The sequence below is a fragment of the Agrilus planipennis genome, unplaced genomic scaffold (genome assembly GCF_000699045.2).
Source record: "Agrilus planipennis isolate EAB-ADULT unplaced genomic scaffold, Apla_2.0 scaffold98, whole genome shotgun sequence".
NCBI classification, from domain to species: Eukaryota; Metazoa; Arthropoda; class Insecta; order Coleoptera; family Buprestidae; genus Agrilus; species Agrilus planipennis.
This window is the reverse complement of record NW_020438866.1, coordinates 389,424-411,407: the sequence shown is the minus strand read 5'-3', so window position 1 is coordinate 411,407 and position 21,984 is coordinate 389,424. Positions and strand designations below refer to the sequence as shown.

Here is a 21,984-nt window from a genome sequence, read left to right as displayed (position 1 = left end):
ATTCACTTACTAAGGAAGTAACCACAGTCATTAATTCAAAATATCTTTTCGATTTTCTGAAAAATTTCACCATTTGTTAAAAATGCCAAAATCAGTTATTAATTCATCTATTATACTAACATTTTAATAATAATAGAAACAGCTTTTCTAAATAGGATTAATTAATTTAACTAATCGATAACTATTGCGAACAACTGTTATTTTTTCGGTTCATACTGTATATTAATACAACTACTGCATTTGCCATCGACTAGGCAGTAAACACCAGGCGTTTTATAAAACGACTGTACTGTCTATACAACCTGGCTACCGTATCTAGATAGCGGTATGTCCATATGCAATTGTTAGATAATTATAAACTAATCAACTTTCCGGGTAAATTAAATAAGTAAAGACGTGATATTTACAACTAAACCGTTTGAGTACCGTTACTTTTCTATTATCAAATAAATTGTCGTGATAAAAACAATTTATTTAATGACATTAGCATTTCAATCAATTCCTATTTAATAGATATATTTTCTACAATTAATCTGATTTCTTGTTTGCATAATCTGATTTATTGATCGACAGGAAAAAAAAGCACGGAATGTCACTCGCAATATAACATTTTTCTTACTGCCCTTACGTCACATTTACAATAAAAATACAGCAAAATATCTCATTAATAATAATTGAAACATATACGTCAGCATTCATTTACTTCTTAGTAATTTATTATATTTTTTCTGTGCCCTTTGTAGAGGGAAATATAACTGCCTCCTGTTTCTTGTGAAACTAATTTTAAACCATCAAGTAAAGTACAAAATTTCCTTAAGGAAACTTAAAGAACTGTTCTAGAAAGCTTTTTACAATAAAACTTTAAAAACGAAATTTTTTATACTTGACACTTAAAATTATTGTTCCAAACATCTTCGAACACGACTTTCTCTCTTCAATTTCTGTGGCATGTATTAGAGCACACACATCTTTATTTTACTGGCCATGTTCAAATATATTAAAAAATTAGACAGAAACTTCCTTTAGGTGGAAATAATAAAAATACAACCTATTTTTCATTTTCTAACTTTAAATCCCTTGAGGAATTTAGAGGCACAAGAATAATTTTGCATTTTTACGTATAACGGAAATGCTTTCAAACTTTTAAAACTTGTAATCAAGTTCGTTAAATTTTTTAAAGGTGTACACGTCCTGGATCGTTAGGTGTTATTCATTTTTAAAAAGCGTGACAGTAGATTTCATTTGCAACCATAAATATTTATGTACCTTATCGCGTCTTCGCGTTGATTTATCTCATGTAATTATGTGCGATCAAGAAGTAATTAAAATCAGAAATAGGTTCGGATTACAATTAAAAAATGGTGTGTACGTCGGCCCTCTATCGTGGGCGACGGAGGTATGCTATAAGCTGAGAGATAACGACTGATAATTTAGCTTCGTTCGTGTGCAGACTTTTTTTAAATTGCCGCCTCGAATGACATCAGAAACATCTTTGAAATCGTACGGTTTAATAACTTCCTGATTATCCTTTGCCTTATTATTTAATCACAGCACGCGATGGAGCGAACAGAATTCAGTAATTGAGCGACTTCCTTAGAAGAAATAAATATTATACATGTACTTTACATGTCTAGTATCCTAAAGGCTTTGATCAAAGCTCATTATTCTTATTATTCCTTTTTGTTTTTGAAAAAATTCATACATTTTCATGTTAATAGCTAGTCAATAAATATTTAAGGATGATGGTCAACGGAGTAAGGAAATCAAAAGCCCTAGAAAGCTAATGTGGCTCTTCTTTGGCGCCCTACAGGCGTAATGTCAATACTTAACTAACGACTTGTAAGATGCTTCACACTTTCTGTAAAAAATACTTTAATCAGACTGGCAGCGTTCACAAGTATGCGCAAAATTGCCGTGCTCATCAACTCAAACATAGGAATTATAAGTACATCCTTTTGGTCGACTGCGAACAAGTTCGCAACGTAAATTCAAGCGCAGTACCTAACAACATATCCTAAAAGTTTAGACCATTGCATAACATTCAAAAGGACATTGTTTCGATTCCGAATTTCCTTGGATCACTCGGACAAATGATGAGGCAGTAGTATAGATAATTTTATTTCGCAAATGGTCTTTTACTTCTCGCCCGTCTTATCTTTCTCTTTCCAACCGATTCTCATGATTCCTAAAAAGAGGCCGAAGAGGAGCTTCCGCTCTACTCTCCGGAGAAATCCGGAGGGACTGCCTGCCCAATAGAATTAGGAACTGGTGGAAATAACTCATCGAAATGTTTTTCAAACGCACCTTATTTCTCGGGTATCTTATATCAAACTCCGATACTACTGTTACGATTAAGGGCTCAAAATACTGCAAAAATATTTATTACTCGGCTGATAACACGTCAACATTTGTCACAAAACTTCGTAAAAACATGAACAAATTCAATTTCAAAATAGCGACATGTTCCCTTCCAGCTGACTCATTTAGGGTGACTTGAGTTTGTCCAACTAGTCCTGCCGGGGTCACATATTCCCATACGAGTTATGTACATTAGTTTTACCCCTCGTTTTACCCCCTATTCGAGCTGGTGACGATGATCTTTCATTTCCTCATGCAACGAATTTTCATGATTACCAAGAAATGCACTGTTGTAAATTACTGGCATAATTTTTGTACATAATGTTGAATGTTTGCCAATTATTTGAATAAATGAGCCTGCCATCTGTAGCGCATTCTTTTAATAAATCTGATCACACGTAACATTTTTTTTCTTGTAGTTTACAGGACAATATAATATTTTACGAGTATCGGTATCCCGTTAACAAACAGGCAACACGTTTTTGCACTTTTAATATTTTATCAATCTGCTACAGAAAATAAATAAAATCCGTACTTTTGCATGTATGTAGGTAGGTACATACACCAGAGTAACACGCGACGATACCTCGATACAATGACCGTTGCACACACTCGTCGATGCCTTTAAATGTCAATGTATTCATTACTGGTAATCAGATGCATACAGAAAACACTAATCGGTCGTGCTAATTTAATGTAATGTTCCGCTAACAGCGGCAGGCGTAATATTTATCCGGAGGAATAAACTTATAACGCGAAATTTACGGCTTTTTGTAGTTTGCCAAACGCTCATAAATCATATCGCATGATTGCGGGCAGCGAGAAAAAAAAACGATGCCACTTTAACAACCCGCGTCTTCACTCATAATACTTATACTTGTTCTACGTTCGTATGTAGGTATCATATAAACTGGATGCAATTTAACTATCACCTCTACCAGAGATAACACTTGCGACCAGTTTTAATAGCAACATTACAAATGAGCCACTAATATTAATAATAATAATAATAGCACGCTGATAGTTACTCTGTCGGATGGAATTACTGCCCTGACTGAGATATTCCAAGATAGTAAATTACAATAAGTAAATAGCACTACTAAATATAGACAGTCACCCGTTAAATTCTACATGGTAACGGTTAACATCCAGTAGGCACTGTTCAACGATGCTGTTGTATGCTCAAAGAAAATATTAGAAAGTAAAATAGAAACAAAAGATACACCTGCATGGTTAATTTTGGGTAATTTTAAATCAACTTGTCCAATAATAATTCACTATTTATGAAGAGTATTATTAATAAATAATGCATTGTAATTTTCTGGTTATATTTAAATAATGTAGTAAAACAGTAAGGCGTAAGTCATATAAAATAAGGAATGAAAGTTCAACATAAATTGAGAAAACGCAGATATACGTAATGGATTGGGAAATTGGGGAAAGGGGGGCAGTCTTGGTTCATTTGATTTTGGCCCTGGTCTTGCTAGTATAAAGACACTTGGTCTTAGTTTTGGTCTTAAATTTTCACAAGGCCAAGACAAAGACTACAAGATCAAGACAAATTTTGCCCATCAATAATTATAATTTTATTTGCTGATAAAAATTTCGTTGAAAGTTAGACATAATCGAATTCTTTGTATTTTGCTATATATTATTTGCAATATTATTTTTAGTTAGAGTCAAGTAAGAATCCGTGACGTGCAATTTTTTGAAGTAATAAAGTGCTGTATGTACCTACTCCTTTAAGTACTGATCTCGGTGAAAAACCGTTATAAGGTCATTACCGAAGATTGCCTTTCAGAGCTGTAAAAATTTATTTGACCATAAAATGTAACGCGGGCATCATGGCAATCCGTTTGGCTGTTGGCCGAAATAGTTGAGTAAATTTATAGCATTTTATGCATGAAATGAGCTAAATTAGCGGCACTACGTTTTCTGAATGAGTTGTAAGTGAGGGCGCACAAATCGATTCGAGTGTCAGTTATATACTAAGTGACATCTGTGGCAGATGAGTGGTAAATAGCCGAACGGCGTGATCTAGTTTTGGAACACAGTTTAGCATTTGGATAAATACGATTTTCGCATATTAAGTAATAAGAGTCGTTTTAAAGTCTCGATTTGATATTCGGCTGCTTTTGATCTTCTTAATTTATGGTAGATAGTCACACAAATTGAATTTTTTTCTTTTTCATATTTGTCTAATAATTACTTGTACCTACCCTGTCTATCTATGAATATACCACCGATTTCAGTCTTTTGTTTCATCCGTCCTGTCTATCTCTACCTTTTTTTCACAAAAAGCGGAGGATATATATCAATGGCTCAGTCCTCACACGAGCATCAACTGCTAGGAACGAATCACAGTAGTTTTTTAATCTTTTTTTGCCGACTTACCCCAAACAGTACCCCTTTGATGAATCAATTTTAGTTGCAGAGATAATGTTGAATAAAATCTATCGGACAGAATTGAAATTCATGTATCTACATTACATGAAAAACCTATTGGTTTCTGATAATCTAATTTATTAGTTATCACCCTTCTGAATCAAAATACAAAGCTTTCTTTGTAAGCTTTGGTCTAATTCAGCCGATCTAGTGCTAGTCCAAAACCTGGGACCTATAAAAACTAAAAGCTGTTCGGGACTTGGTATGACATTTAAAATTTCTAAACTATTCCTGAACATCCCGAAAATTGTTCCGAAATGGAAATAGTATTTCTCCATAGTGACATTACCTGCAATAAAGTAACAAGGTTCAGCTGAGCGCTAGTGGATACCTTAATTATTTTAGGGGATGTACCGGTTTGTCGTGGCCGACAGGTTTCTGAAATCCCGAGATTCCTTTTCTGGGTAAAATTCGCCAAATATTACGATTGAAAACCCTACTCTGGTTCAAAATAGCGGGTAGGACGAAGGCACCTCTTCAACCTCTTTCAAAAATGGTGAGAATCGTTATGGAGATATACGCCAGACGGAGGATGATCCTTCTGAATTCTAAACTACGATCTAATCAGCTAATCACTAGATCACTCCATTTGGTTAGAAAACGAGCCACTTCCTGTATGGAGTATACACCCGTCACTAACATAATTTCAAGTTCAAATACGTGGCAATAGGTTGTGAGCTTAGCCCTTTTAAGAAATGTATATAAATGTTAGCTTCAAAGGGCAAACATTTTACTGAGCTGTAGTTAAATATGTATTCAAATGATAAATAATTCAATACATAATAGCAGTAATCTGTAATTCAGTTTATGAACATAATAAATTAAGTATCTGTTGAATAAAATTATGTATCGTTTTAGTCGCTTATTAACTTTTCTTTATTGTCCTTCAAATTTTGGGTATTAATAACAGCAGTAGAACAATAAAGTTCATAAATAATTAACGTGTCCTTTTACGGTAATGAATTTTTAATAAATTAATAGAACAAGTGTCATCGTGAAAGTGGTAAAATATACGGCCAGAGAGAATTATAATCAGAAATTGTAAATATCATCAATAATTTATAATTGTTTCTATTTGTTAAATGGTTTATCACGTATTGTGTTAGCTTCCGTTGGTTCCATTAGACAGTGGTGAATACTATCGATTGCGCATACCAACGGTATTAATTAAGTAAACAAGAACAAATACGTAGGTTGGTATCATTCACTCGAATGTTGATTAATTTAATTCCAATGTTGATTGATTTTTGAGACATTGCCTCACAATGTCAAGAGGTGTAACCAAATGGACAAATATCTCTAGCTGGTGCAAATTAACACAGGTAGCAAATTAATTAGTAGTATAATCAAAACGGATTTGGACAAAAATGCTATTCAATAATTCATTCGCCTGTACGTTTATAATATTTGATAGACATGCTGCGGGGAGCGGGGTGCGCATATATGTATGTAGGCGAAATTAAACATTTTTACCAGGAAGATTAACGAAAAGAAGGAGAAGTTAGAACCGTTTGAGATGTGGTGTTGTACAAGGATGATCGAAATAACGCGGATAGAAAATGTTGCAAGTAATATCTTAGAATAAAATTATTGGATTATGTTCTACTGAAAAAATCTATTATCTATATGTATACGAAGAACAGAATAATTAATTCATTATCTCAATTGGCATCAGATTAATAATTGGCTAATTTTTCTCAATCAAAACCAGCGAAATAGGATTTTAACTGAAATAAGGTTTTTAGTGCCTACAGTAAATAGATGCCTATCGGTATGCTATGTAGAAGCAAACATTTTTCAGTATTTTAAAACTTAATTTGATCCACTATTTAAAAAATCGATTGCAATGAAATTACTACGAAAACAGTCCCTTATTGGTAATTATACTTGTGGTAATTAATATAATACTTGGCCACTCTAAACTTTCTATCTAATTAAATAAGATCTATATTTGTAGGTACTCAACGGGTACGGTCATCAGGATCGACCGCAATCTCGATCGGTAATTGAATCCTGAACGTATTTTTTATATCATTACAAAGACTACTATCAAGGTCAAGCATTTAAAAGACGGCACACTTTTGCCAGCAACACGAATCCTAATAACAATGGACAGAAATTACTTTGCTATTAGGGATGTTCCTTGGTTCGCGATTGATTATTGATAGGATGAATCGGAATTTACTAGTTATAAAAGATCTGCAGGTAATTACATCCACGATACAATTTTTATTGGCTTCGTCGTCCGATGTTACGTTTCATTCTTAAGCACGGCCTGCCGTAAAAGGTCAAAGCTTAATTAAAGAGCACAAGTCCACTTGTGGAACGATGGGTTCCGGACCGTTAAAAATATTAATTATTTAATTAATTTAAATCAGATCTCGTCTATTATTTCGAAGTTTGTAAATTATGACCGCAATAAAGAACCCGTTTTAATCGTTTTCTCTATTAATAGACACCGTAGAATAGATGTGTGATTAAAATAACATCTTTTTCTGCATCCATTAAAAACCAATTTTATTATCTACCAGTGATAAATCATTATGTACCATGTGTTAAAAATCTAATTCGAATCGAAGAATTCTTTGCAAATATAAATTATCTGAATGGTGCCCATATGCTTATACTGAGTAAACATTTGCTTAAAATTACTCGAAACTTTTGGTGTTCTGTACGCCAGTGGCGGCGGAAGGCCCTATCAATACAACATTGCACTATACAACATTCAAATAACAGAACATTCAGGATATACTCCACCCAAATTTTCTAAATTCATTCGACTTTTTATGACTCCCGATTCTTCGTGTACGAAAGGACAAAGCTTTTCAGCAATAAAACGTCTTAAAGGATACATTCCATCAGCAGCGGGCTCAATAAAATTGAATCATATTGTAATGTTTCATAATCATCATGATGTTGTTGTCGCAGTTGATCTTCAAAAATTGATGGAAGAATTAATTTCTCAAATTACGAAAAGAAACAACAACTTTCGGTTGCTTTTAGATTCTATCAAAATTACCCCACAACCGATTGGCGGTTTAGTGTCTATTGTCAATAAATCGTAAAAAGCTCCAAAAAAAAGCTACTTCCAGAAGAAATTTAGAAACTTCCATAAAACCGGAAATTGCTAAGAATCTATTTACGTATCACTATACCCAAACGAAGAAATTGTCAAGTACCACTTGTATCTGTCCCGGAAGAGCCTTGTAATAGCTGGCCACTACCAACTAAGGAAATATCTCTACCTAATAAAGAAGTGTGACACACCTCTATTTAAGCAAGAGGACGAGACAGTTTGGTGCATTGTCTGTAAATGGTTCGTCTGCAAAATCCCATCAAAGGAGCGATCCTTGACGGAGAGGGTCACAACAGGATAGAGCCCCTATACCTTTGTTTGAAATGATAGGTCGGATGAAAGTTCAGGGAATCTTTACACAAAGAGTCTAATAAGAAACCAAAATAACCGAAAAGTACAATTTTCGAGTATTTCCTCCACTGCTAACCGACAAACAAGCCCATGGTAGAATATTATCATATATACCTGCATAGTTTCAAACGCTAACTAACAGCAAATGCTGATTTCGATAGTATTGGGTTAGATGCAGTTCAAGATAACTTTTTTGTAAATGGAATTGAGGTCTCGCTTCAAAATTAGTTTGTGGTTTACATTACCGGTCATATATACGTATATATGTATACTTTATATGTGTACTAGTAGATACTACTACCATGTCTCATTCAGGTATGGATATTAGGAGGGTAATTAAAAGGAAACGAAAAATGAACAGGTGACCTATACGTAACCAGTGCTACCTGAAAGACCTACTTGTTCGTTACGGAATGTTAGATAAGATAATGATCTCGGACAATCAAAAACTGATACGTTTCAACCTCCGATGTGATCTTGACGTGTGATACGGTAGCGCATTTCGCATACAAAACAAATCGTTTACAAGCAATTTCTGGGATGTCAAAGTACTTTCGAGTGTTCTACTTTACCAGCCGGTATCTAAATTTCCGTTTAATTAACTCGTTGTTTTTGACGTTAATTTCAGTTTGGTGCAAATGAATGTCAAAACATTGAGAACTTTTAGATGCCACACCAGTACGTTAAACGGTTAGCAAATAGTCCACATGGAAAGGGAAACCGTTCAAGTTTCTTTGAAAACTTTGTTAATTAAATTCGAGAAATCACTGTGAGGAAAATGACCTACACCTAAACGTGTCCGTCTTCAATTTAATCGTAGGAGATGGTAGTATCTGTAAAAGCAGCTTGGCTATATTATACCATCATTTAAAGGGTAACAAATTATCAACCAAAATATATGAATTACAGGTACGATACTAACATGATGAGGAGATCTGTAGTCTAATATTATTGAAATTATCAATCATCATAAGGTCGTTAGTCCTAAGACTGGTTGGACACACGCCCCTTTCTTTCCTACCCTAAGTGGACAAGTTGATGCCTTAGAAGGGTCCTTGTCTAGCACAATACAGTGCTATAACTAAATAACATATAAGTATTAGTTGATTAGATACAAAACCTTTTGATTTTTCGATATAATTCATAATAGACAATTTGCTATTAACGTTTATGACATGGATATAAAAGGAAACAACAATTTTCAATCGAAAGAGAACATATTTTTACCGTTTTTCGAAACAAGTATGTTTAAATCAATAAACTTTCCGCTAGGATTAGGTAGTAATTAAAACACAAGCTTTAATTTCAATTATAAATTTAAAATGAATACGTGGACAGACGGCTGTAAATACAATTAGTTTACGTAGACGTATAATTACTTTTTGTGTGTTGTATCGCTTCGGAAAAAGTATGAAAAGGGTAGGTTTGTTTAGTATACATGACACGAAATTTTATATAAATTTTATCTGCTTTTGCTTGACATTCGTTCGTTATTTTGACTATTAATTTATAACAATTATCAGATGTCAATAGCGGTTACATTATGTTGTATTAATTCTTATTGTCAAGACCGAATTTACATGAAGGAATTTTGTGTCGCCGCCCAGAGTTCTCCAGTTAAAATTTATGATGTTGAATAAAGTATTAGTGAAAAACAAACTGCTGATTCAAGCGACAAAAATTCACTTCTGAGTTTACAATTACGTAAATTGTTAATAGCGTTAACGGATCTTATTAATAAACGGGGCATGGTGGAACAGTTTTGATTTTTAGTTTACCGGATGCAATTTTCCCGAGCTACAAATGCACACAAATAGTAAAATTTCGACAGATTTCTAAGAAAATCAATCACATCGAGCGAATCGTTCACCGGTTCCGAACTGTTCGTTCCACTGGCCGACCTGACCAACAGACGTCAGAAATTCCTCAACAAAACGACGGCGACAGACCTTGACGTAGAAAAGAAACAAAAAGAAAATAGAAAAGAACACGCGGATAGAAGAGAGAAGTTGAGATATCGTAGACGTAAGTACTGGATCATGAACGACTATGTAGTATGTACCTGCCATCTACTTGCTGCTATATTATGTAGTGCATGTCTGTGTATGATATCTACAACTATTATAGATACGTGTGAATTTAACGTCTTGCAAAAGAAGACACAAAAGAAAACCGACGGATCGCTTACATTGCCTACACATTGTCAGGAGGAAATAGAGCGTATATGCTGTTCGATACTCCTCAACACGAACATCGCCATCGACGAACAAGCAGACGCTCTATGAGGTCAAAAAGATAAGATTTTAACTGCTGCGGTCTGCCGGTGGACGATCTTGAAATCTTGTCAAGTGCATTCAAGGAAATAACTGTTTTTAGTGGACTCGCAGGTGGAGAGGGGATTACGAAATTTAACCCACTGAGTGAGCTTACGAGTCGCCGTCTAGATCTAAAATTTCTCTTACCAAATGTTTATTTTACCTATGTATGTATGTGTATAACATCTATAAATGCAGTCATCATGATCTTAATTATGTACTTACTAATTTTATCATTTGATTCACGCAAGTCGTAATTAGAAATTACGGGGTAAGGTTCATGGCCAAATATTTAAGACTATACTTGGTGTTTTTTGCGTATTTATATTATCATAATCTTCTGTTTCCGATATGTTTGAAAATACTCTTACTTTTTTAAAGAAATGGGCACTAATATCCCTTTTCTATGGTGTAAGTATTAATTTCTAACGAGTAAACCAATAGTTTGTCTAATTAACCATTACCTAGTTCTTATTAAATTTTGTATTCTCTAACAAGTAAATAACAACTAATATTTGTCATTTAGATAATTATGTATCTTATTGAAAAATTATAATTTTGGAATGATCTTCTATTAACTAGTATGTATTCATGAGCTTTTAGCATAAATTTGATTGAAGATTTATTTTCTATATTTTTTGGAATTAGTTAATAGGTTTTCAGTTAAATTCGATTTTTTGAAAAGCTCTTAAGGCATTTTTAGAAGGAATTTTAAATATCTAGGTATATACTGTAAGCTTTAATTTGAAAATGGATATGACTGTAAAAAGTGTTTGAACCTCGGTGTTAATTGACAAACATATGCCAATTTTTTGGAAAAAAAAACTTGAACAGGTCATAGCAACAGCATTTACTGCAAAGAATTAGGGTAAAAGCTAAGCGAACACACACATAATTTAATTAGACGAAAAATAAAATGAAACACACTTGGAATTTACAAATAATTTATTATAACCACTATAATTATTTCGACACACTGTGCCTTCTTCAGGTGGTGTAGATTTCTTCATTTTCTTTTTAAATATGGAGTTACATTACCTGAAAGCTTCATCGATTCAATTTTTAATTGGACGAATTTTACGAATCGTATTCAGGAATACATTTTGTCACTTGTAGAGTGTGCCTTTGATATATATTTACGTATTTCTTGTCGGTTTTTCATCCTGCGCTCGTTACAAAATTAAGTCAACTGAACAGCATAATAAATCTGTCTGGTTGATATGACGTGTCGAATATGGCAAGTGCGATTGCATGCAGCAGACCGATTCGACTTGGTCGTCTCCTTGCTTCGAGTTCTGAATTATTAATGCATCCCTTGAGGCGCGATCCTGTTTTTAATCTGTCCAAGGCGCTATCCGGTATTCTCGTTTGGAGTTGCGACCGAATCAGGTGCCACACAGTGTTGCATACAGACGTGGCTAATAAACAGATATCACGTCCTACGAATGGACGAAGAAGAAGTGCCCTACGTTGTCGATAAAGACCCACATGACGGTAATGACGATTAGAGATTGCCTTTTATCCTTTTTGGAACGAGTCGAACGCTTCGGAACGTATTCCCCAGGCGACTCGAACCTGTTACAGTGATAATGAATTTACAGAGGCCTGTCGAATCCTTATGGATAATAAATTTGAAGACGGGACGGCAATTGAGACTACCACATTGCTTCTTAAACAGACTCCAACGATGATATATTACCGGCGGCATCCAATTCCGGGAAATAATTATATTCTGCGGTATTTGCTGACAACTCTAAAAATAAATGAACATTTCACAATCTACGGTATCCATGGAGTAAACTGTCACATGGTATCTATATAATATTTTGTTAATCCCAATCCTCTCTGTTTTATTTTCGGGATATTCTCATTATCAGGTGTTTCCTGAGGTGTGAGTTTGGCCCTTCTAGGATATTGCAGAAGATTGTGTGGAGAGTCTCAAAAAATTTGAGGACATTCAATACTCACTTGTAGAGATTTTATTCAAATCAGAATTGCGCTCTCGGGGTTGACGTTCAAATTGATCCCATCAATTCTAAACATAAGTTTCAAAAGTAAAAGTAAAATCATAAGGTCATCAGTCCTAAGACTGATTGGACATGTACCTTCACTCTTTCCTATCCTGAGCTAAACTTCGCATTTCCCTATTTTAACTATTTGCGAACAGTAATCTAATCTAGGTCTACCTCTACCCCTCCTAACTCCTGTTTCTGCCTCTAATATGTCTCTGACTAGACTTTCATGCCTGAGAAGGTGTCCTACTAACCTATCTCGCCTATTTCTTATTGACTTCCATAGAGTCCCCTGTTCTCCTATTCTTTCCAATACCTCTTCATTTATAACCTTTTCTACCCACGTTATCCTCATCATCCGCTTATAGCACCACATTTCGAACGCTCCTAACCTATTCTTTTCCGCCGCGCCCACTGTCCATGTTTCGCACCCGTACAACGCCGTGCTCCAAACATACACCCTCGACAACCTTTTGAAATTAACCGTTCGCGAGCATAGAAGTGACTTCTTTTTATTAAAGGCGACACGACCCTGCGCTATCCTCTGCTTTATATCCCTACTACTCCTTCCATCCTGACTTATCTAACTGATACTCGCAAATAAGAAATTGATAATATATGCTAAAATATAATATATTTAACCTTCCGAAAGTTCCTGGATACGACATACTACACAGAATTTACAGGAAATGTGGTGACATTCTTCGCATTCCCCGAACTGGCGTTGTTTACAATGAGCCTAACGTAAAATTGACATTCCGTTACATTATTTACTCTGTTTTGGTGGCGAATTAAAAATTCCAAAAAAACTGCTAATTACGAAGTGGAAATTCTAGGCGCACGTAATAATACCAGCGACTGTAGATACATGTATGGCTAGATATATATGTAAATATAGGCAAGTTGTGTCTGTGTCTATTGCGAAACTTAATAATCGTGGTAATGCGATTTTTTCCGAAAGAGGTCAGAACCAACTTCCGTAATGTGGTGATATAACTCTGGCGGGAGTGAAGTAATTGAACAAACTCGTAGCATAAAGAAAATATTGTGAAATTGCCCGCTAACACTTCGATACAAAAAGTCGAATCCGGCAACCGCGGCGGCGAGCGGGGTTACTAATGTAACGAAAAAAAGACAAACGATAAATAATTACTTCACACACCATTTCTTGTCGATTATTTCGAGCAAAACCGCCGGACAAAAGAAATATCTCACCTTGATCATAAACGTGACCTTAGTAACAATTTTACGCATGTCACGTTTCATAATTTTAGTGTAGTAAGTACATAACAGTAAACGCGGACTGTTTTTAAACCTTAAACTTCGTCGCACTTGACATCTTAAACGCGATGTTTTCCTTATATTTTGGACGACAATTTTTTTTCTTCTGGATGATGTCTTTAAGAATTATATTATTTAGTATCTAAAAGAAATTAAATACAAATGCCTATTCCCATAGTAAACTGGAGAAATATCGAATAAAATAATTCGAAGTGGTTTGTATTCTGTCGAAACTGCCAAACGCGAATCGCGATTTCGTTGTTTTTGGATCTCATCAGCGCGTCGGAGAAAGCTCCGACAGAACACAGACCAACTTTTACCTGCTGTCTTAACAGCGCGTTTTAGAAAATACCACAAATAGCGCGGTAAACGCCATCTGTAGTACGATGCTACATTTTAGGATTACGTATGCTCCAACAAGATCCATTTAAACATATGGATATCTACTTGCTGAAACGAATCCCGGCGTAGCTAACCTCAACGTGATTGGCACGTTACCATAATCGAATAAAATAATTCGAAGTGGTCTGTATTCTGTCGAAACTGCCAGACGCGGATCGTACTACAGATGGCGTTTACCGCGCCATTTGTGGCATTTTCTGGAGAAATATCAAAAATTATAGAAAATTCCAAACATGTCTTACTGAGAGCACAGGTCGGAGTACATGAAAATTCCCTAATAGAGTGTCAGAAACCAATGTATTAGAAGAGGGGTGGCCAACAAGTCAATCGCGATCGACCGGTCGATTGCGTGGCCAATTTTGGTCGATCGTCGATCGTTCGCAATGCCTGGGGTGGAATTACGTATGCCATGGATTTTGAAGCAATTCTAAAGCACAAAACTTTCTAGCAATAGTTTAACCTTTTTATATTTACGAACAAATATTTCAACAAGTTATACATTGCAATTAATAAAAAAATTAAATTGCATTTTAAGTTAATAAAAATCTGTTTTGAAGTGTCGGAAAATTGAATTTTGTAGATACCGCATATATGGAATGCTGCTATTAAAAGTTGGATCTGGAAATTTATTTTCTTCATAACTCTATAACTGGAAAACTTAATGAGTGATTTAAAAAATAAAATTGTTTGAAACATATATTTTACTTATCTACCCATAGCTCACTGGAATGCACCTTAAACTGAAACACAGTGTATAAACATAGTATGCATTTCACACCCCTTCTTCCCCCTTAAGTCAATCGCGACACAATGTTAAGATACGAAGCTGATTTTACATACAGAAAAGTTTACTTTTACTCCCACACAACCGCAACCACAATAATGCCCTACGGTAGACATGAAATTACTACCACATACGAATACCGATGGTTTGCGATTTGAATTTGTGACTGCAAAGCTAAGTATACCGACACATACGTTTATTTTGGTTTATATATATCAATTGATTAGATTAGATTACTATCCACAAATAGTTAAGGATGTTGCTCAAGATAGGAAAAACGGTAATTATGATAGACAAACTTGCCCTACCCTTTCCCCTAAAGACGACATTATGGATTCCGTTTTTCTGTTTAAGGAACGAAATCCTAAACAGTAATTAAAAGAAAGTTACACCTTAATTTGAACAAGCAGGTCTACTTTTTATGCAGGAGAAATTCGCTGAACTATGCTTGCGGTTTAATTAAGCCCCTAAAGAGCCATATTCGGTTCAGTTAATGCGAATTAAACAAAGAATGAAAGAATGCACCGCTGCTGAAATCCCCACGCTGACATTAACCGACAGACACAATGCACAAGCATAAGCACCTTAATGGCTGAATACGTAACAATGTCAGATGAAAGGAATTCCTTGAGATCCATCCCCTCTCCGTTATTACAACCACAGGGAATTATAAGTGCTGATGCACTAAATTATATTGTTACCTAGCGTTCACCGGCTTGGATTTCAGATATAAACTTTGGTTGATTTTAAATGGGGTAACGTTGTCTATGTATTTAAAACATTTCTTATTCCGGCAACTCAAGTCATCGCGAGATTATGTTTAAATTTTACCATACAAACTTCAATATTCGGTAGTGTGAGTTATTAGGGGTTGTCTTAGGGAAACGTAAGGGACATATTTTGTTATTCGCTTTAAAGAATCTTCATATTTATACCAATGTTGAAAAACGCAAGGAATATGAATATGACTTTTTATGCTGACATTTATTGCCCCATTAAGCTCGATTCACACTATCACGGCAGCCGTCCCTCATATGTCCGTCAAAACATTATTCAGTTTAATAAGCATTATGTATGTCAGGACTAGCCGGCGGCAGTCGGTGACTGATATTGCAAGAGATAGTACTTTGACCTGATGATGCGTGTAGATGGCGTTCGTTGATGCTACTGGGAATACATTCTGTTCGGTGGTCAACAGAAGGGTGCTATTAAGCAAAATATTTAAACTGATATTTAAACTGTATTGATGAAGAAACAGTTTCTTATATAAAGTAAAAAGTTCCGCTTCTCGTTTTCCTTTTTTGGAATATTAAAAAATTAAGAATTCCTCTTATAGAAAACATCGGCAAAGGATAATCTACTTAAAGAAAACTTAATCCACTTAAAAGGAGTGTAACGTCCTATCCATTCTCATACTATTGTAGTATAAAGTAAGTAGATGTCATTGATAGTTGGTGAAGTACATATTTTGAAAGCATCCATTTAAGTTCTGAAAACTACCAGACGTATATCGAAATTTTCATTTTATTTCATCCCATCAGCACGCCACTGATAAATACACACTATACGTACCACATAAATCACCGATCAAGGCGGCTTTGTCGTGATTTATCGAGACTGCCTAAAAGGAATATACTAAGAACAAAAAATCGAGATCTACGAGAAAAATTGCAGGACAACTAGACTACGAAAATTGCATTGCATTACATTACATTTACATTTACACTTGAATAAATATCGTTCCGTGAAAACATTTTTCTGGTTTACGTTATGTAGGCGATCAATTTGTCTGTAATCCAGAATGTCAGATAAAAATGTGCTGCTTATTAATACCATCTATTTACCTCAAATCCATTTTAATCCGAACATATCAGAAAAAAGAAGACTATGACAGAATGGGGCACCAATAACATCTTGCAAGCGGATTTATATTATATGTACATTAATATGATAAATACAGCAAGTAAATCATTTGAATGTTACTTAACGACGCCGTAAACCTGAAACAGTAACCTAATTTTCTATTTACAGGCGCACTAATAGATAATGAATTGTCACGGCCAACTGCATCGTCATATCTATCTATTTAATTGTTATACACATTTAGATACTCGTATTATTCAGAAATATTTTTGGGCGCTGCACGTAGTGACTCAACTTTTAATTAGTAACTAAATTTTATTTATATTCTCATTTGTCTTTCGTCATCGCTTGTATCTCCCACAAATATAGGGGAATGGAAATGGGGAACAGTAATACCTGTGCTACTATTAGCTTTCATCTAATTTGGATTCAGTAGATTTGCTATTATTGTCTTCTAAAAGTTTTTAGACTTGAATATAAAAAACAACCGAATTTGTTAATCATATAATGTTTGCAAATGCTTGCATTGCGTCAATCAATCAGTTAAGGCTATAATTTATTGCAAGAGAACAAATATAAAACGAAGATACGCAGACTAATTCTTTGTTGAGCTGGTTCATTGCAATTTTAGAGACCTTCAACAGCTTTTGTGAATAAGTGTGACTACGAATTTCCGCATAGTTTTCCCTAATTTTATTGATGCATAATCATCATAAGGTCGTCAGTGCTAAAACTGGTTGGACACGCACCTCCACTCTTTTCTATCTTGAGCTAATCTTCGCATTTCCCTAAAACCAGAACATCCCACATCCTTAACTTTTTGTGAACACTAATCTAATTTAAGTCTACTTCTACTCCTCCTAACTCCTGTTTCTGCCTCTAATATGTCTCCGACTAGACCTTCATGCCTGAGGAGGTATCCTATCAACCTATCTTCTTAACTTCTATAGAGTCCTCTGTTTTCCTATTCTTTGTACTTAATACTGCTATATCATCTACAAATCTAAGCATACTATCTTTTACTCCTGTATATATCCCTACAGTTGTACTGTCTTTTATGATGTTGATCGCGTCTTCGATGTATATATTAAAAAGGAGCGGCGACAGTGCGCATCCCTGTATAACTCCCTTCCTAATATTAACTTCTCTACGTTGCAGACCCAGCCCTATAATTGCCTGTTGCTCTTTTAAACTAAGTATCACTCTTCTAATCCTATAACTCATCCCTGCATATCTAAGTATATTTAACATCTTGTACCATTTCACATTGTCAAAAGCCTTTTCTAAATCTACAAATCCTATGTACGCACTCTTTCCTTTTTCTATCGTTTTCTCTATTGTTACCCGTAAAGCTAGAGTGGCCTCCCGCGTTCCTCTATTTCTTCTAAACCCAAATTAATCTTCCCCTAATAGTTCTTCCGCCCTTTTTTCCATCCTCTGTACAATTCTGGTTAAAATTTTTGACGCATGGGAAGTTAAGCTAAATGTTCTAAATATCTCGCACCTATCAGCGCCTCTCCTTTTAGGTATGATTATTAATGCATACGTAATTGTAAATGTAGTAAAAAATCCCTACTTTTTACCTTTATAGATTGAATCGGCTCATTACCCTACTTATCCTATGCTTTATTTAACTTTATCGCTTGTTTATATTTTGATGTCTTTCAGAGTTTTTAACATCTTTTAAAAAAAAAAATGAGGACGCGCCGGTGAATCTGACAACTAGACGAGAACTTCATCGATCCATCCGATCGAGACTAGCATCTTCTTACCGAATGAGGTTCTGTGAAATTATTTCACTTTTAGCGCTCTGCCGCTCCACTTTTTCGCGAACAATGGCCACTTTTGACTTTGACGGGTCGTCTTACGTCCGCAAGTCCATCCGTGCCCCGGCCCAACACACATTTAGATGTGTAGAACGAGATTTTCTTTGGAACAGGAAATCTAATTATGCATCTGCACTTAAGTAAATAGAAAGCGAGGGCAATGTACCGAAACACATGTACAAACACTGCCTCGCAGTTAAATCTCGGTAGCGCACCGGGCTAACTCTCGCACCTTGTCGTACCGGATGATCTCAAACACGTATTTTTTTTAACACCTCCCTCAAAATGATAGCCAAAAATTTTTACAAGTAATTTATTTAATTGATAGTTTTCATGCTTATCGCCTGAGTTAACCTGTCGTCCGTGAAAACAAGCGACATATAGCAATTATTTTGGTCATTTTCTTCGTTTTAAGAAGTATATATACGTCTGTAAAGTCGACGCCTAGGGACGTAGTCAATATTCCTCATTGTACTTACGTATTACATCGCAGGCGACAGGCGAACTTGTAATAGGTAGTGATCGTAGGATTGCAGTAGGCGTTGCAAAAGTCTTATCTCATATGATGCAGAGAAAGTCGAGATGTTCGCAGGTGATCTGCTCCTATTCGGGACATGTGTGACGTGAGCAAGCTAATTATGGCACTCGCTGTCGATAACCGCTAATGATTATATGGAATCGTGTAAATTTCATAGGTAATATGGAAATGAAAACACAATGAAAACAATTTAGAATTGTGCCTTGTTTCGACGGTGTCATTATTAAAGCACATTTTTATTTGTTACTACTTAAAATTTACAGTATCGATCCATATTAAACAGGGGTGGCAACCCGCGGCCCGGTCTGTTTTTCCAGCTCCCGAGTTTCACCATAATTTTACAAAATATTTATCATAATCGCAAGGTCGAGTTGCTTTCAATAAAAAGAAGTCACTTCTGTGCTCGCGAACGACTAATTTAAAAATTCGAAAAAGATTGTTAAAGGAAATCAAAACAGAAGACCCTATGAAAGTCAATAAAAATAAAAAAATAGACTGGTAAAACACCCTGTCAGGCATGAAGGTTTAGTCAAAGACATATTAGAGGCAGAAGCAGGAGTTAAGAGTAATAAAGGTAGACCTGGATTAGATTACCGTTCGCAAATAGTTGGGGTTATGGGATGTTCTAATTTTAGAGAAATGCAAAGATTAGCTCAGGATAGGAAAGAGTGGAGATGCGTGTCCAACCAGTCTTAGGACTAACTGATGACCTTATGATGATGATGATGATCACTAAAAAACAAATAACTTTTGAAATTTGTGTTTAGAATTGATGGGATTAATTTGAACGTCAACCCAGAGAGCGCAATTCTGATTTGAATAAAATCTGTACAAGTATTTAATGTACTAAATACAGAAAACTTTTAAAATTCTTTGAGACTCTCCACACAATGTTCTGACGACCTGATGGATGCTGTACCTGACATTACGCTCCAAAATAACCAATTATCGTCTATGTTATTTCAGGTTTCTTTCTTGACCCATCATTGATATCTCCACGTTTTTCCGTGATTCTATTGCTATTTTCGGCATTTTTTTGATACCATCATGAACCTCAAGTAAACTAACATGTAATAATCAGTTGATAAGATTAATTACAAGAAAATAACACAGAAATATCTTTAATTTTATAGTTTTCATTGCATATAATAAGTGAACCAGATAGATGATTAGGTGGAATGTGAGTAACATCGTAGAAACGTACATATTACGAATTTATATGTGTATTGAAGATGCTATTAATATTGTTAAAGATAGATCTACTGTAGGTATAGTCATACAAAAGATTAGCGTGATTAGATTTGCGGATGATATGGCAGTAAGCAGTACTAGTTTCAAGCAACTGACGATCTTATGATGGGGATGATTTATTTTATAATGATCGCTGATTTTCGGTATCTAGGAAGTCAGATAATTCAGTATGAAACGAGTAGTAGTAAACACACTTCTTCTTAATTATTATCAAAAATAATTGTTCCTTCCTCCAGATATAAGTATACCTCATAAATTTGTTGTTTCGAATCGTTGTTTTAAATAAATCATGTAGTCATTTCCTGAATTTTTAATTTAATTTTCCGTAAGGCCAATTGACTTTCGTAATGATCTAATTATCGTTTTCGGAGATTTCATTATCATAGTTTAAATAAATTATTTACAGATCATTCTGATAACATGATTAGGAAATGTTAATTAAAAGATAAAGCCAACCAAAAATAGGCCCCAATTAGTCGTAATTAAGCCGTAATATGGAACCCAATTAGCTTTTTGGATAATTTATGATCATATACCGTATTAGAATTAACTTTTATACATTATTAACTCATCCTTATTTCTTCATAAATTTCTGACAAATATGTTCAGAAATGTTAAAATAATTTTTAGTAGATAGTTTCGGAATTATTTTTTATTATTGTGTAAATGATACCAAAAGTCGTTTAACATATTAGTGTTATTTTTGATAAACCTTCAGGCTGTTACCTTTTGTTTTCTACCTTCCACTTGATTTAGTTTTTTTGAGCACTCCATACATTAAACTTGTACACAGTCTGGGCTTTTATGTCATCGTCATCACGATATGCACTGCTAACTATACTTTTGTGGTTCTCAATAGGGAGACCGTGTAAATTATGAAGGCCATGACGTAATAGCCCAGAAAAATTTTTTTATTAAAATTGTAACTGGATTTTGTTAGTGCTAAGGAAAATAGAAATGTATAGGTTTTTCTTCAGCCCCGGAAATAGTAAAGATTGAAAACACTCTTTGCCTAATATATATTTCTCTGTTTGCCTGTTTGTCAGGCAATAAACATTTGAAAACACCTTTAGTAGAGTCTGTCTTAACAAAGGCAAAAAATATATAAACAGAAATTCAATCGGTGCTTCCTTAATGTGTAAAGGTCATTAGAATTTTTTTTCTTAATGAAATAATTTCCTATTTTAAGGAAACACACCCACTCATTATACCGTAACATTTCTTGGAATTGTAATGTTACAAATGTCATTTGCATATTCTCACGAGCGCGGTTTCAATTAACAAAAGAACTTAATTAAAAAAGCGGACGTAATAAAATTAAAATAAGGGGGCACACGTACGAATGTGTGTATGCAAGTAAATACAGCGATGACATGTAGGTACTACAATACCTACACGCTTGTACGTGAGATATGACTTGTCTATTCTTTAGTTCTCTGGAAAAGGAATAAATGACAATTTAACCTTGATCAAGGTTTTTCT

The 21,984-nt window shown here is 34.8% G+C and overlaps 1 protein-coding gene across 3 annotated transcripts in view; it reads left to right on the top strand.

The window, feature by feature from the left end:
• The window catches only part of LOC108737007 (transcription factor Ken-like), a 335,172-nt gene that overhangs the window by 188,978 nt on the left and 124,210 nt on the right, over positions 1-21,984 (top strand). The window lies entirely within an intron of this gene.